The 16887-nt window shown below is 42.5% G+C and overlaps 1 long non-coding RNA gene across 1 annotated transcript; it reads right to left on the reverse strand.

The window, feature by feature from the left end:
• Positions 1-337: 337 nt before the first annotated feature.
• Positions 338-14707, reverse strand: LOC134808858 (uncharacterized). Its single transcript, XR_010152835.1, has 2 exons — positions 14427-14707; positions 338-475 (listed from the first exon to the last, which is right to left on the reverse strand). It is a non-coding gene; the product is annotated as an uncharacterized LOC134808858 (long non-coding RNA).
• Positions 14708-16887: the final 2180 nt, after the last annotated feature.

Raw genomic sequence — 16887 nt, forward strand, 5'->3', positions numbered from 1 at the left:
GAGCATTTCTGAATGAATCTTAACTCCTCTGCTCCTGGCCATGGGTTTCTCTCAAGACTCAGGCCTTAGCCATCAATTCCCTTCCCACCTTCTTAATTCACATCCTTCTCAGCCCTTGGCTGACAGCCCCCAGATCTGTGTCTTCCAGCTCAACTGCCTTCCAAAATCAGTCTATTAGCATCAACCCGAAGCACTGTGCCTCTCTGGGTCTAGTTTCCTAACTGTGAAATGAAAGTTTGAACTGAATGGTCTCATGCTAGACCCCAAAATCAAACTCTTCCTTCTGATTGTCCTAATTCATTGGAACCTCAAGTTGAAAACACCAATATTCACCCAGTTCATTTTCATAGCTCTTGCTGTCCAGGAAAATTAAGTTGAGGCAGGCTTCTTTTACATTAGGATCTGGGCCCACAGTCTTCTATCTTGGGTCCTTGGCAAATTTTTTACTGTTTCTCCTCTTCAGAACAAAGAACACCTGACAATGAAAGGAAACCTCAGGTCACAACACACATTCTAGTAGGCAAATTACAGGTCTGTAGGTTAACCAATTTGTCTCGACTACAGCTTAAACAATGAGTCTATGTTTATATATTTGTTTGTTACCATTCTCATATATTTGTTCCCCAAGGATTAGCTGATTTACTCAGCCCCAGTCTTCAAAAGACTTAATTCTTCCCTGATGAGCACCACACTTCAGCCCAATAAGTCCTTTCTACAGCCACCTGTCCCTCAGCCTGGGAATTCTCTGGCTTCCCCCCTCCCCCATCCAATTTCCCCAAGAATCTGTTTTCCGGAACTGTTCTGTGGTGCACTACATTTTCCTAAACCTGAATTAATCACCCACTTTTTATCCGTCAGAACCTACAACAACCCAAACAGCTTTCCTGGTTTGTGGAGTTGTCAACAGGCTGACAAACCATCCAGATCATAAAACCAACAAGTAGGAATCTCAGCTTTTTATTTAATTACCACAAAATATTTTTTAATCTAGAGGAAAGGCAGGGGGAATGTGTTTGACATTTAGTTCTAAATTGGGGAGGGTAGTTTTTTGTTTTTGTTCTTTTTTCAAAATTATAGTCAGGTTCAAATTATGAATCATCAAGGTTTAATTAATTATCTCAATCCCTCTCTTTTACCTTCTGTATCCAGTTGGAAACACAGGCCTACCTGGTGACCCTCACTTCAAACTGTCTCTCATATATACCTCTTCTTTTCCATTCTCAGAGCATCCCACTGGGTCGCTGTCACAGTCCCCTGACTGGTCTCCTGTCTCTGTCCCTCCTCTGATTCATGGTGCAGACCCCTGCCAGACAATTTTCCTCAGACATTGCTTGCCTGGGGTCCCATCCCCATTCCAGCATCCTCACTGGTTGACTCCCCAGGTGTCCAGAATCTGAGTCTAATCTCTGTCACTGGCCATAGTAGGGACAGAGTGAAGTGGCGGGGAAAGCATGAGTTTGGCATTTCTCAAGATCCCACCTCCCAGTTATGTGACTTTGGAATACTTCAACTCCTGGAGTCTGTTTTCTAAATGAGAATCATGATATATAAGCCCTAGGACTAGGGGAGTCATTACACGGGATAATATACAGAGTGTGTATATACATTACTGCACAGTGCTTCTAAAGCGTTTAGTTGGAGTTCCACCAGTGTAAGTTCTTCCTGTTGTCTGCCTCTACATGCTCTCATCCTGATACTGGATGGTGATTTGCCTTGTATGGCTCTTAAAATCTTTCATATAGATGCACCTCATCTCTGCAGCCAGGATGGACTTTTGAAAGTTGGAACCATGATTCATAGTTCTTTGAAGTCCCTGTTAAAGTACACACCAGAAGTCCAACAAATAATCATGTAATCAAAACAAAGGCTGCAGTTGTGGTATCATTGCATTGAGGCATGAGGGTGTGTCTGGGGAGCTTCCCTCTTTGGAAAATGTTTTTCTGAGGCTGGTGTTAGAATGAGTTTCCACTTCCTAAGTACTTTCTGACCAGCCTTGGGTGGCAGAAGCATGGGATGGGGCTGTGAGGAGGGAACGTGAGCCAAGGATGAAACACTAGTTACTTACCGCATCCTCTGTTGTCTTTCTCTTGATTTCAGGGCCCTTGTCTGATTGGGAGCTCCCAAACTGAGCCACACCTCTTTTTTGCTCCCTCCTCTCAGTTCCTCACCAACACCCAGAAAGCACTTTGGCCGTGCATTGTTTGGGAAGAAGAGTCTATGCTCTACAACATGATATATGTTTAACAGGAACCCTGGAGTAATAGTAACCCTCCCATTCATAACCTACATACATGCCTATCTTTCAGAAGGTGGTGTGGAATGGTAGAAGCATACTGACTACTAGTCAGGGCAACAGTTCTAATTCCCACTTTCACTGCATGGCTGGCTTCAAGTTTGATCCCACTTAGCTATTGTGTCAGGCCACTGTTGAAGAGATAAGATCCAATCAGTAAAAAACAGCATCCATGCCACAAGGTTCAAAAGAGGCAACTTATAGAGGAGTCAATATCACCGGTTGTAGAAGATCTGAAAGAGCAAATAGGAGGGTGAAGCAACTCCAAGACTAGCAACTCCAGGAAGCTGCTCCTAACTCCAGAGCTGGAGATAGAGGGAAGGGTGGTGTTTCTTTAGCCCTGGGCAATGCCACACAAGGGGAGCTGGAACCAAGGCAAAGATGGCCCAGCGTGGGCTGGGGCCACAGAAGAGATGCTCTTAAGATGCTGCTCCCTGGCTTCCCCAGTTCTCTTCATCTCCACTCTTCTTCCACTGCCTTTCATTCACCTAGAAGCCAGGGGAAAAGGGAGCCTGAGAAATGTCATTTTCAGGGATGATCCCTGGGATACAGAGCAAAGCAGGGGAAGGGCATTGAAAGATAAATACCAATGACTTGCACATCTGTACAAATCATTGGTGCTTGCTCACATCCCACCCTATTATTTCCAGCAGACCCTACAAGCCACCCCAATAAGTAATCTAACTTTAAAGAATGCTTTCTGCTCAAGTTTATCGTTAAAACAAGTCTGCTAACTCCTTTTTCCAATCAAAGCGTCACCCTTAAGTTCCTCCATAGAAACTCTTGAGCTGGTGCCATTGCTGCCATCTCCAGCCTCACTCTACGGTCTATAAAGTAAGGAGGGTGGTGATGCCTCGGGATTGTGATTTGACCTCCTCCCCAGACTTCTGCTGGCTCAGCTGTCACAGCCTGGCTCTGACAAAGCCTCAGAACTCAATTGCCATGTGAAGCTGGACTTGGCCAGTCAATCATTTTTCTTGCAACTCTTGAAGGTCACAGAAGTTGGAGGTTTTCAATTATGAGCAGGATGGGTGTGAGGATACGGGGGAGCTGCCAGGAAATGACAAGTGGTTGGCACAGCCTTTCCAGGCTGGGGCACGTCCCAGTTGCAGTGATAAATGTGCTCAGCCTCTTTGGTTGGCACCAACGTGTCAGCCCTTGATAAAGAGCTCACCAAACATTTTGCTAATATGAACAAGGATAAACAGGATAGGATTTCAACTCCATTTAAAACACACGCCTGGGAGTAATCTGAACAGACAAGGTGAGGAGGGAGGCCCTGAAGGACATGCATCGCCCATGTGTCCTTCCTGCTGTCTCATTTGAGTTTTCCCTCCTGTTCACTCAATTTCTCTAAAGTAATCAGTCCTATTTGTCTCAGCTAGAAGGGATTCCATAGGGAATGAATGACAGGGAGAAGACTGATGAATTTATTGTCCTCAAACCCAGAACAGACACAAGGGAGTGATTCAACTGGAAACAGACTGTGGTAGTTTTGAAAGCCATTTGGAGAAGTTTGGGCAAGTTTCTGAGAACAGAGGAGCCATTGGGTGCTTTTAAAGAGGGGAGTCACATAATAATAGTAGTAGTATATTAAGAAGAGAAATCCAGCGGCACTGTGTTACTGGGTAGACTGGAGGTGCTGGAGGTAGAGAGGGCAGAGGCAGAAGGACCCTCAGGAAGGCACTTTGGAAATCCATCCAGGTGGTGAGGAAGCATGGGATAGGGACGGGGTGGGGAGAAAATGTCTAATGGAAGGACTTGGTTGGTTTAGATTGATCATAAGCTCTTGGGAGATGCTCACACAAGGCACTAGACTAGAGTAAGAAGACTGTACTAAAGCAAGACTTGCTAGTCTCAAAAGGGACAGCTGATGTGATTAGCTTCTTAATGAAGGGATTATAGAGATATTAACCTGGTCCAGGACGCAGCAAGAGAGTAGGAAGTATTCCCATGCTCTGTAGTTCCCATGTTGATAACTTCAAGTTCTAAACGATCTCTAAAGATCATTTTCACCCCCAGTCTCTTCCGCTTTGCCATTCACCTCAAGATTTGAGCCAAACCAATACTTGGGACTGGCATTTTTGTTTATGGGGAGAGATACTGGACAGAGTGAGATACTCTACTTGCTCCTCGCAGGATTAAGAAGGGGATTCTCTTTGGAGCAGTCCACCTAACTGGCCAAGTGATTGAAGGAAGTAGGAAAGCCAGTTTCCTGAGAAGCCACAAAGTAGAATGGACACCCATAGGGTGACTTGCCCTCACGGTGTTTCTCTGAGGGGAGAGGGAGGTGCTGTGCAGATGCTAACAGCCATGAGGGCGATGGCCACCAGGGCAACGAACTGCATCCTCCCTTTCCCCAGCTGAAATGTTGTGAGTCACTGATCACATCTCTGAGTAATCTGAGATTTTAAGAATAAGAGAGAGAGAATTGTAATCTTATGGGAGAAGAAAAAATCAAACAGATTAAAACCCAAATCCCTCCAGAGGGAACAGCACGTAAAGGGATCAAACAGCACTTGAGACTCAAGGCTGCTGCGGCTCTCGGGCAGCGGAAAGGATCCACTCAAAACATTGGGTTTCATATTTCTATTTAGGGTGGTTTTCCATGTTATCACAGAGTGGATCACAGTGTGGATTTAGAGTGTACAGAAACAGGAGACCTTGCCAGGATTTTGTGGAAGAAAGGAGAACAGTGCTGATCTACTGGTACAGATGAGTGCTGCCCACACTAAGCAATCTGCAGACACCCCTGCCTGATCTGGCCTCTCTGTTTTTCTAGAATATCCTTCCCCTTCATTCGTTTTTCTCATGGGCCAATTCCCACTCATCATTCAGTATCCCTCTCTGGAGTCAGAATGCCTAATTTCAGACCCAAGCTCCATTTGTTTACATGTCTTGACTCCCAAGCCATACTTCAAGCCCCTTAAAAGGAGAGAACTACAGCATGTTCTTTAAATCCCTGTACCCAGCACAGGGCCTGACACCTGGGACTTTCTCAGGGAACACCTGATAAATGTGTAACTAGGAAGCAAAGAGCGTTAATTCTGCAACTGAGCTGTACTGATCCTACCACATACTGACTGTGTGACCTTGGGCAACTTTCTTAACTTCTTCGTGCCTCAATTTCTTCATCTTGAAAAAGGGGATAATAACAACATGTCACATGGTTGATGTGAGGATGAAAGAAGTTCACATATATGTAATGTTTACAACATTACACATTGGCACAGAGATAGTACTCAATAAAAGTTAGCTATTATTATTATCAGCACTATCACTGGCACCTCAGATGAATTATTAGCCATCTTTTTTTAAAGAGCTACACATTAAACATAATGGGTTGGTTAATAATTCCTCTTCAGTGCTACAAATTGTGAGGAATGTGTGATTAAATGAATTAATGATAACACAAACAAATTATAATTCAGGATTTCCTGCACTAATTTGGCCTAGACATAAGATGAACCCTAGAGAGCCAAATTGGCTCATTTATCTCTGCTCTAAGAAGGCCCCATAGTGAAGGGGAATCATTCACCAAGAAGTGCCATCAACAAGGGAATTTGTTTTTAAACAACAATGATTGGGCTATTTTTCAACCTCAGCTTCAGGTGATACATTTTTATTTTGTCTCAGTCTGAAGAAAAGAAAGATTTTAGAAAAAAAAATCATGCAGGAAGTGGCAGAAAACAAACATTATAGGATATATGGAAAGTCAGTGCCCACTGGAACAGAGGGGTAAAGCACCAGACCTAGTTTATGGCCAAGTCACCACAACTAACAGTCTTTTGTTCTGGGAGTTTAGAGCCAAGGTTTCAAGGAAACCTCACTTACTCCAGAATAAGATAACCTGACCTATGCCAAGCTTCCAACTATGCACATGTATAAAAAGCATCTCAAGGTCAGGGAGTGGAATTTTAACTTCTCTGTGTCTTCTGTTGAAATAATAATAATAACTACCATTTATAGAGTGTTTAGGACATGCCAAACATTATGCTAAGCACTGAACATTGATTGCTTCATTTTCTCCTCACAAAAAAACATATAAGGAAGATTCCAAGCTCTGTTTTACAGATGAGCCAACAGATGCACAGTGACTTACCCTTGGACACACTGCCAATGAGGCTCTGAACTCAGAGAGTATACCCTATACAATAGTAGGCATGCTTACATCTTATATTTGATACCTTCTATAAAACATACTATATAAGCAACAGCACTTGCAAATTGCTCTGCTGGCTGGCTGGGTGAGTGGGTGGATGGATGGATGGATGGATGGATGGATGGATGGATGGACAAGGCTTCCATAGAAGAAAATCTAGAATTTATCCCTAGAATCTTTCCTCACTTGGATCTGGACTCCATGAAAAGCCACCTATAGTGAGACAAGTCTCTGCCTTTTCCAAGTCTTATTTTAGATGACTAAAACAGTACTTCAGCTTACAGAATCCTTGGGCCTGCCCTGGAATCTACCCCTGGGTTCACTAGCACAGGGATGGGGCACCCAGAAAGCCAGGTAAAAGCTGCTCGCCTGTCATCCAGAGTTTTTACAGTAACACCAGCTTTAGACTGTAAATCCATCTAGCAATCATGGAGTCCTTCAAATTACAGGCTCCTGAGTCTCTTTTCTCATTGTTAATGCAGCTGTCATGTTTAAGAAAGCCACAGAACCTTTAGCTAGCTCTGAGAAGCTATGTTTTTCCTTTGCTTGCTGGAAACAAAAACAATGACTTTCAAATTCTTTCAAGCTAATCTTTAAAGACAGAATCACAGAGAGTCTGAGGGGACCAGATAGAAAGTGGGTCATTAGGACCCAGAAGCCTTGGCTGGAGCTGGCTGCACTGACAGATAACCTAATGAGCAAAAGCCATAGGATTCCTGATGAAAAATGAGGACTCACTCCAGTTCCCCTGCCTCCTGCATCATCAGCTGCTGCCAATGGCCCTGTGTGAGGGATGTCCCGCTCCCTTCCCCCTACTCATGGTGAATAAGCATTTGGTCCATCCACCGTATTGGAGAGGGGTGGGCAAGCCCCCATCTTGCACTGGAAATTCACCAGCTGAAGAATCACAGCTTTGTATCAGCCACATCTTCCAGCACTGTGCAGATCTGTTGCTGATTAGATTCCAGCAGCTGGGCACAATCTCTTTCCTCAACACTGAAAATGATTTTGGGGGAGTGTGGGGGGAATAAACAATGGAATTTGCCATGTTAATATTCTCTGCAGCCTGCCAGGCGTGGGATGCATACTAAGCACTGTGGAAAGCTCATCCACCCACAATCAGGAGGTAAACTTGGGCTTCAAAGGGTGAGAGTGAGCTGGTCTAAAAGAGAAAGCCCCTCAGCTGACAGTCACTGAATCTCCTCCTTCCACTCTGGTTTCTGAAGCTGGCCTGAGAGGAGGAACATGTCTTTCCAGCTGGGGTCGGGTAGTGACTGAGCCCCAAACCTCAGACTGAGATATAAGGCAACAGACCAGTGCCACAGAGGAAGGAGGCCGTTTTGGGCTTATTGAACAGTTTAGTAGTATTAACATTGGCTGTTTATTAAATACCTACTGTGGATCAGGGACTGTATTAAATCCTTCACAAATATTGTTTAATTTTAAATTTACACTGATTACAAAATAAATCCACGCTCATTATCTTAAAAGTAATATACATGAGAACAACATGAAAAAATAAATCCTCTGTAATCCCATCTCCCAAAGATAATCACCATTAACATTTTGGCATGTATATTATACAATACTCCCATGAAGTACAGATATTCTTGCTCATTTTGTGGCTGGGGAAATTCAGGCCTACAGAGGTCAAGCATCTAGATAAAAACCACTGAACTAGTAGAATCGGAATTTGAACTCTGGTTCTTTCATTTGATGACTGTTTATTGAGAAGGTAATAGATACTAGCATTGTTCTGAGAAATGGGATGGCAGGTCCTAAAGGAATAAGACAGATGAGATTTTTGTCGCCATGAACCTTCAGTCTAGTGAGAAAGCCGATCAATACATAGGTAAGTGATCTCTGAAAGTGACAAGAGCCATGTAGAAAATAAAAATAAGTAAATGATCTCCAAAAATGAAAAGAACTATGTAGAAAATAAAAATAAGGCACTTGCATGTTAAGTGACTGTCACTGGGGAAGGTAGTAACTTGGAATGGGTCAGAGAAGGGTTATTTGAGGAAATAACATTTTCATTTCTTAAACACTTAAGTGGTGTTTACTGTATGCTGATCACTATTTTTTTAAACAACTGTTAATGTATTTAAACCTCAAAAAACCCTATGATGTAGGGATTATTACCATTCTTATTACAGATGAGGAAACCGGGACTGAGTAACTTTTCTAAGAAGTGGTGAGGTGGTGAAACCCAAGATTTAGATCCAAGGCAGTTTGGCTCCCAAAGATGTGCTTGTGGCCATTACTCTCCACTGCCTCTGTTTGGGCTGAGATCTGAATGAAAAGGTGCCATCCACGTAAAGATCTGCAGAGAATGCTCAAACAGAAGGGACAGCAGGGGCAAAACCTCAAGTTTGCTCAGCATGCCTGAGGATCAGAAGGAATGCCATTGGCCCTTCGAGCCAGCTTGCAGAGGGCCTTTGGATTTTATCTTAAGTGTAGTAGGAAGAAATTGGAGGTTTTCATCAGAAAAGTAACTCAATCAAATTTGCATTTTAAAGTGATCCCTTTGCCTATTGAATAGAGAATAGATTTTAGGGGCACAAGTCAGAAAGGATCCATGGACCAGATAGGGGTTCAGATTGATAATGAAGGTGATTTGTGCTAGGACAGTAGCCAAGGAGATGGAAAGAAATGGAAAATAAAATTGATCTAAAGTTACACTTGTTCCATTTAAAGCTCACTGCCTTAGAGAAAAGCATTTTGGTAAAAATTCTTTGCTAAGCAAGGCAAGATCACCTTGTGGAGTTGGGTGGGAGGCATAAAATGGATAGGGCTGGTCTTTTACAAGTCATGAGCTAGAATCAGTGAGAGAGTTTATCACAAAGGCACAGAAAGTAATAACATCAAATACTGAGTGAATAGCTAAGGTTTCCCTGCCTCTCTTCTAAGCTCTTTGCATATACTAACTCCCGGAGTCCTCAAACAGTCCTATGAGTAAGGGGTTTTCATTAATCTCACTTTACAGACAGGTTGAGTAGTCAAGGCCATAAAGCTGTTAAGGGGCAGAGCTAAGCCTTCCACCCAGGCAGGCTGGCTCAAAACCATGGCTGTTAGCCACTATGCTGACCTGCTTTTGAGAGATGTCTACCAATCCAACCAACAGTCTAGACAGAAACTGGGTGGCTGGTAAACACATACCCAGCAATGGCAGCAAGGGCCTTTTATTGTTGTCTAACAAGAGTAATTTTTGCTTTAAAAAGAACAATAGGGTACAAACTGTCCTTTCAGAGCTCCATTTCACACACACACACAAAATCCCATTTGTGAAGCCACAGCTCACCTCATCAGTTCTACACCCGTTTCAACAATAAGCAGGGGATACCAGCTACATATCAAGGCTTCAAGGTTGTGTACCATGCCTAGGTACTTTGGATAGTTGGTCAACTTAAAATTTTTTAAAAACCTCCAGAAAACTCAATCTATGATTGCAGATGATGAAAATTATAACCCAACACATCACTTTGAGCTAAAGAATTACCTCCTCAAAGGTAGCATATTAATTGCATTCTGATGGAGAAGACATTTCTATCAGCAGATAAGAATTGAAAGTGAAAGTAAGAATTTAGTGAATAATAAGAAATATCTACAAGAAACACATTTTGGAGCAAGTATACTTTACAACAGGCATCTTCTTATTTACATACTTGCTTTAGTTGCCAATGAAAGTTTTCATATCAGTGAGCTACTAGATTTCATGTTCATAACATAACATATATTTAATGTGTATATATTATGCCAGCCTATACCTGGGAAATGATATAGAGAAGATACAAGGAGATTTAAGATTTAATTCTTTCCCCCCAGAAGTCTATACTCTAACCATAAAAACAAACCATATACATTCACCTGTACAATTCGAGGGACTTTAATTCATGCTATAAATGTTAAAGAAAGACCAAGGAGGGACTTATCATGCCTGCTGGGCTGATCAGGCAATGCTTCTCAGAAGAAATGGCATTCTCATTGGGCCTTGAAGGATGCATGGGAATTTGATAAGGAGAGAGGAAGAGACTTTCTGGCTTCAGAAACACTAGGAATGTTCGTGGAATGGTGGCAGAACAGCCCAACTAGAGCAAGAAAATGGGTATTATGGGCTGAACTATGTCCCCCAAAATTCATAAGTTGAAGCCCTAACCCCAAAAACTTCAACATGTGCATTTGGAGACAGGGACTTTAAAGTGATGTTTAAGTTAAAATGAGGCCATTACAGTGGACCCTAATCTAATCTAACTGGTGTTCTTATAAAGAAGAGGACACAGAGACACCAGGGATGTGTGCACACAGAGGAAAGACCATGTGAAGATTTAGTGAGAAAGCAGTCATATTCAAGCCACAGAGAGAGGCCTCAGCCTTGCTGACACCTTGATCTTCAAATTCTAACCTCCATAAACTTCTGTGTTTAAGCTACCCACTCTATGGTGCTTTGTTATGGCAATCATAGCAGACTAATACATGGGTATAAGAAGGCAGAGGGAGGGGCCGGGCGCGGTGGCTCACGCCTGTAATCCCAGCACTTTGGGAGGTTGAGGTGGGCGGATCACGAGGTCAGCAGAGCGAGACCATCCTGGCTAACACGGTGAAACCCCGTCTCTACTAAAAATATAAAAAAATTAGCTGGGCGTGGTGGCGGGTGCCCGCAGTCCCAGCCACTCAGGAGGCTGAGGCAGGAGAATGGCGTGAACCCAGGAGGCGGAGCTTGCAGTGAGCCGAGAGCTTGCCACCGCACTCCAGCCTGGACGACAGAGGGAGACCCCGTCTCAGAGAGAAAAAACAAACAAACAAACAAACAAACAAACAAAAAACGGCAGAGGGAGAAAAAACTGGATTTGGAGTTTGGTGATTTGGGCAAGGTTGAGGGCCACCATCTCACCTTGCTCTTCACCCCAACTACATCGATGTCCCACCTAGGTGTGCTGCCGGTCACAAGATGGCACATCAGAAGATGTGAGTGAATCAATATGATAATAAACTGGCAGGTATTCAACTGACTGCCCAGACTCTAGCATGTGGGAGTAGCTCTGTAAATGTTGATTGAAGTAATGAATAAATGCATGAAGTAGACTCCAGTCAAAAATGCAGATGGAAAGTGATATTTGACAAAGGCAGCCAGGGAACACGTTAACTCCTTGTTTCTCTAGATTCACTCTTTTATCCATTTACTCTTTTTTAGTTTTTTTTAATGTCCCTTATTCTTACTTAATTTTAGTAAATGTATTTGTCTTCCCCTACTAGAATTAAAGCTTGATTAGAATGGGCCTGGGCTTTCTTTTTTTTTTTTTTTCCACTCAGTGCCTATAACAATGACATAGATGACCTTCAGTAAATATTTGTTGATTGAATTAGTAAAGGCATCATTTTCCTTTCATATTGAGTGTTTAAAACTTTATGAACTTCTATTGAATTAACTCAGCACTCAGATTTCAGTAATATAAGAATATATGTTTTATAACTTATAATGAGTTTTTAAACGTATCATCTCATTTGCTTCTCACAACAATTTTGTAAGGTTCAAAAGGTTTAAGTGTTCTTAAGCTCACACGGGTACAACTGGGACTCAAACTCAGTTTTCTAAGAACTTATCTAAGGCTCGTTTCACTAAACTATGTTGTTTCCTTAATGGCTTTACTGAGTTATTATTTAATAATTCTACTGTGAATCAATAAAAGAAATAACAAAGATTATCTCTGTATTACCTGCTGAATTGCTGTTGAGGACATTATATACTAATAATCAGAGTTCCTTATATTAGGAATCAATAGGAATTTAGTGCTAGGAACAAGTCTAGGTCTCCTGAAAACTGATGTTTCCTCTTACCAGACAAAACCTGATAAATTATGGAATTTCATTTTTTGTCTTGCCTGTTAGGAAGCACAGAAGTTGAATTAGTGCCTACTTGCAGTAATAATCTAATTTATTGTCCAATTACAATCTTCCCCTCCTACACATGATTTCTGATCTTTGTTTTCATTTTAACCAATTATGTATATGGATACACAGTTTTTATTATTATCTGTAGCAAACCATTCTCAGAAGTAGCTAGAGTAGAAAAGATAGAAAATAGGCAGTAATTAGCACTAGTCAAATGCTTATCATAGGCCAGGGGCCATATTTGTACCTTATATATATATATATTACTTTATTTCATCATCAAAAAACCAAAATTGCATGTTACCAGAGAAACCAAATGCTACAATACAGCATGATGAAATTAATGTTCTGAATTATGAAAGCACATGACATGTGCCTTCTCCCTACTTCCTCAGCTATCACCCCGGTAGGAGCCTCCTTCACCTCTCACCTGCATTATTTCAATACTCTCCTAATTAGACTTCCTGCTTCCACCCTTGCCCTTTTAGTCTATTCCCCAGAGAGCAGCTAGACTTAGCCTGTTAAAACAAGAGCCAGATTGTGTCACCCCTCTACTCAAAACTCTCCAATGACTTCTTATCTCACTCTGGGTAAAAGCCAAAGTCCTTCCAAAAAGCCACAAGGCCCTGCAAGATATGGCCCCTGCTGTGTCTTTGGCCTAATCTCCTCAGGCTCTCTCCCTCCTTCACTCTGCTCCTTGGCCACACTGATCTCTTGCTGTTCCCTGAATATTCCATTCACCTGTTTACCTCATGGTCTTTGCATTTGCTGTTCCCCAAAGCTGGAATATTCTTGCTTTAGATATGGCATGCTCTCTCATCACCTTCAAGGGTCAAATGTCACCTTCTCAGTGAGGGCTTCTTTGCTCTCCTTGCCAGCTCCTCCCTCAACACTCCCTGTCCTCCTTCTTAGTTTATTTCACCTGAGCACATTTAACTAACATACTATTTATTTATGTATAGTTTATTTATATTGACTGTGTCTTACCCCACAATAAAGACTGCAAAGGCAGGCATTTTCTGTCCATCTTGTTCTTTGCTATATCCCAATCAACTGGAAAAGTGTTTTGGGCCAGGTGTGGTGGCTTACACCTGTAATCCCAGCACTTTGTGAGGCCAAGGCAGGCAGATCACCTGAGGTCAGCAGTTTGAGACCAGCCTGGCCAACATGGTGAAACCCCATCTTTACTATAAGCACAAAAATTAGCCAGGTGTGGTGGCACATGCCTGTAATCCCAGCTATTTGGGAGGCTGAGACATGAGAATCGCTTAAACCTGGAAGGCAGAGGTTGCAGTGACCTGAGATCGTGCCACTGCACTCCAGCCTGGGCAACAGAGCAAGATTCTGTCTCCAAAAAAAAATAAAATAAAATAGAAAAGTGTTTGGCATGAAAATATTTATTGGGCATAAAGTAGGTGCCCAATAAATATTTTCTGAATTAATGAGGCAATGTGGGGGGAGGAGAAAAACATACCACATTTTGCAAATATACAAACGTTCAAAATGCCTTTGTATATTTGCAGATACACAAAATGTTCAAAACTAACATATTTACTGTACTATTAAACTGGTCTTCCAAATGCCTTCCTTCTACCACATATGAAAATTATCAGGTAAATTAACTTGTGACTGGCTGCATAGAAAGTAATTATCTATGCAATTTTGGTATATGGATTTTTCAGATGTACAGGGCATCTTTGGCTAGGTGAGCTGAAGCCCCAACTATGCTACTATGGATAGTTCATTTCTTCCCAACACCCCATTCGCAACTCTTTTCCATTTATCAATATCCATGGGAACTTTTGTTTTATAACTAGAGAAGGTGAAATAATTGGGTTTGGAGGGATGGGAGCTAGAAGCAGAGAAGAGAAAAGGAGGCAGGGATCATTTCTATGTGTTCGTTACTGCATCTCAGCTTCTGGAAAAGTACCAGGCACATACTAGGCAATCAACAAAGATTTGTTGATTGAATTGTTCATATGGTCCTTTGGTCTGAATTTTTATGGTTGGAAAGATGAAGACCAGAGGTCAGAACCTTTTTTTAGGAGACTTTTGAGACACTGAGTAACACATTCTCCTCACCTTTGCCTAGAGGCCTGGCAGCTTTGGAAGCTTTGGGAGGTAGCACCCCTGGAGGGACACTGGCATGCCAGATGTGAGCGGTTCCAGCAGTGGTGCCTCTTCAAGGGGCTCTTGGGCACAAGAAATGGGAAGTCGAAGGCTCCTCACACTGGCTGTAGCTGAATGACTGGACTGGGGACACACATGAGACACCCATTTGGGAACTCCCAGAAATAAATAACAAGGATTTTGAGGATACAGGGTGTGTGACTCTATCAGCTGGTGATGTAGGTTTGAGTTTCATGTGACATCATAATTCAGATTTGGAAGGAGCTTTAGAATCATCTCAACTAACTAGATATTTCATCCAGAAGTTTCTTTTGTCTTCATGGAAGAACAAACACATGTAAGTACGATATCATTTATTCTTCCCTTTCTCTCATATGTGTGTCTTTGAGTTTATTGAGATTATTGTAAATCCATCTCACCCTCCACCCCTCAGCTATCCGTGTTGAGAACTGCTACCTGTCAAACTTTCTTGCTCTTGCTGGAGATAAGAGCATTTGTTCCTCTCCACTTCATGTGTGCCTCACTGTTGAGACTCCTGCCAAGTTATCTTCTTGCAGTTTTAATTGCTAGTCTTAGTATGGGGCGGCTCTCCTTCTCCTTTAGAAGAAAAAAAGCATTCATTTAATTTCTAACCCAATTAAACCATGAGCTCATGAGCTCATGCTCTGTGGGCCACAGTGATGGGCTCTGGAGACATGAGCAGAATAGAAATTGCCAACATTAACATGACTGCCTTCCCAGGAACACATTCCCCATCCAGGAATGACTAACACAGGGTGAGATTATGTTTGTGCTCCAGTAGCTTTCTTCAATTAATTAATCAGCAGGTACACATTCAAAAACAAGCTTCTGAAAGTGTTGAGGACTTGCTGGCATTCTTGGGAACGCCAGGGCAATAACCCAGGAGTTTCAGAGGAGCTTAGTACTAACAGCCTAATGATTCTTAGGCTGACCCCTCCCAACTCCCTGCCTTTAGAAGGAATTTTATTCCCCTTCTAAGAGAGTTACATGGATAATCAACTGGGCCTGGGAGTCGGATCAAAGTAGAAAATTCCTGTGTGATCTGCTCCTGGTAGAAATGGAAGAAGAACTCTTCCTAAGCCTGCCCCGGGTTTGGGGGAAAAAATGGCCAGTGGCTACAGGGGCAGCTATGAGTTGCAGAGGAACACTGGGCCAGGAGCCAAGAGATGGGGGCTATTTAAGTGCTTGTCGCCTCTCAATTCTATGCTCTTCAGTTTCCTTTTCTATAAGACAAGATGGCTATGCCAGAGGATCTCAGAGGTCCTAGTGGTCTTGCTTCTCTCTGAATGTGGGCATCAAACAATGGCACTTAGACACTTGCTGGGTGCTTGGTCTTTCTCTTTCTCTAATCTGCCTCCCACCACCATTTTCTGCCAACATGGAACATTAATATTATGAATACATTTCTTTGAGTATGGCAGCTTATTGAGGCTTCTTGAGTCCAAGAGAAGGGATTAGGGATAGAGAAACAGATATGCCATATGGTGCAAGCAGGAAGAGAGAAGGGTGATGTGGGGGGAGTGAGGCAAGAGAACCAGAGACATCTAGACTTGGTGGAATGGGCAAAATTATATGACTGGAGGAAAATTTATCTCCCAAGCTGATCAAAGCTGGATTCTGTAACTACACTCCACATTCCCTGTAAGGAAAGGAACCAAAAGAAAAAACAATAACCCAACTGATATGGTTTGGCTCTGTGTCCCCACCCAAATCTCATCTTGAATTGCACTCCCATAATTCCCATGTGTTGAGGAAGAGACCCTCTGGGAGATAATTGAATCACGAGGGTGGTTTCCCCATAATGTTTTTGTGGTAATGGATAAGTCTTATGAGATCTGATGGTTTTATGAGGGGTTTCCACTTTTGGGGCTTCCTCATTCTCTCTTTGCCTGCTGCCATCCACATAAGATGGGACTTGCTCCTCCTTGCCTTCCACTATGATTGTGAGGCCTCCCCACCCCTGTGGAACTGTGAGTCCAATTAAACCTCTTTCTTTTGTAAATTGCCCAGTTTTGGGTATGTCTTTTTGTTGTTGTTGTTGTTGTTGTTGTTGTTTTGGGTATGTCTTTGTCAGCAGCATGAAAACGGACTGACACAGTAAATTGGTACCCGTAGAGTGGGGCATTGCTGAAAAGATACGCAAAAATTTGGAAGGAACTTTGGAACTGGGTAACAGGCAGAGGTTGGAACAGTTTGGAGGGCTCAGAAGAAGACAGAAAAATGTGGAAAAGTTCGGAACTTCCTAGAGACTTGTTGAATGGCTTGACAAAAATGCTGATAGCGATATGGACAATAAGGTCCAGGCTGAGGTGGTCTCAGATGGAGATAAGGAACTTGTTGGGAACTGGAGCAAAGATGACTCTTGTTATGTTTTAGCAAAGAGACTGGTGGC

Source organism: Pan troglodytes, chromosome 1 (assembly GCF_028858775.2).
Source record: "Pan troglodytes isolate AG18354 chromosome 1, NHGRI_mPanTro3-v2.0_pri, whole genome shotgun sequence".
Taxonomy (NCBI): domain Eukaryota; kingdom Metazoa; phylum Chordata; class Mammalia; order Primates; family Hominidae; genus Pan; species Pan troglodytes.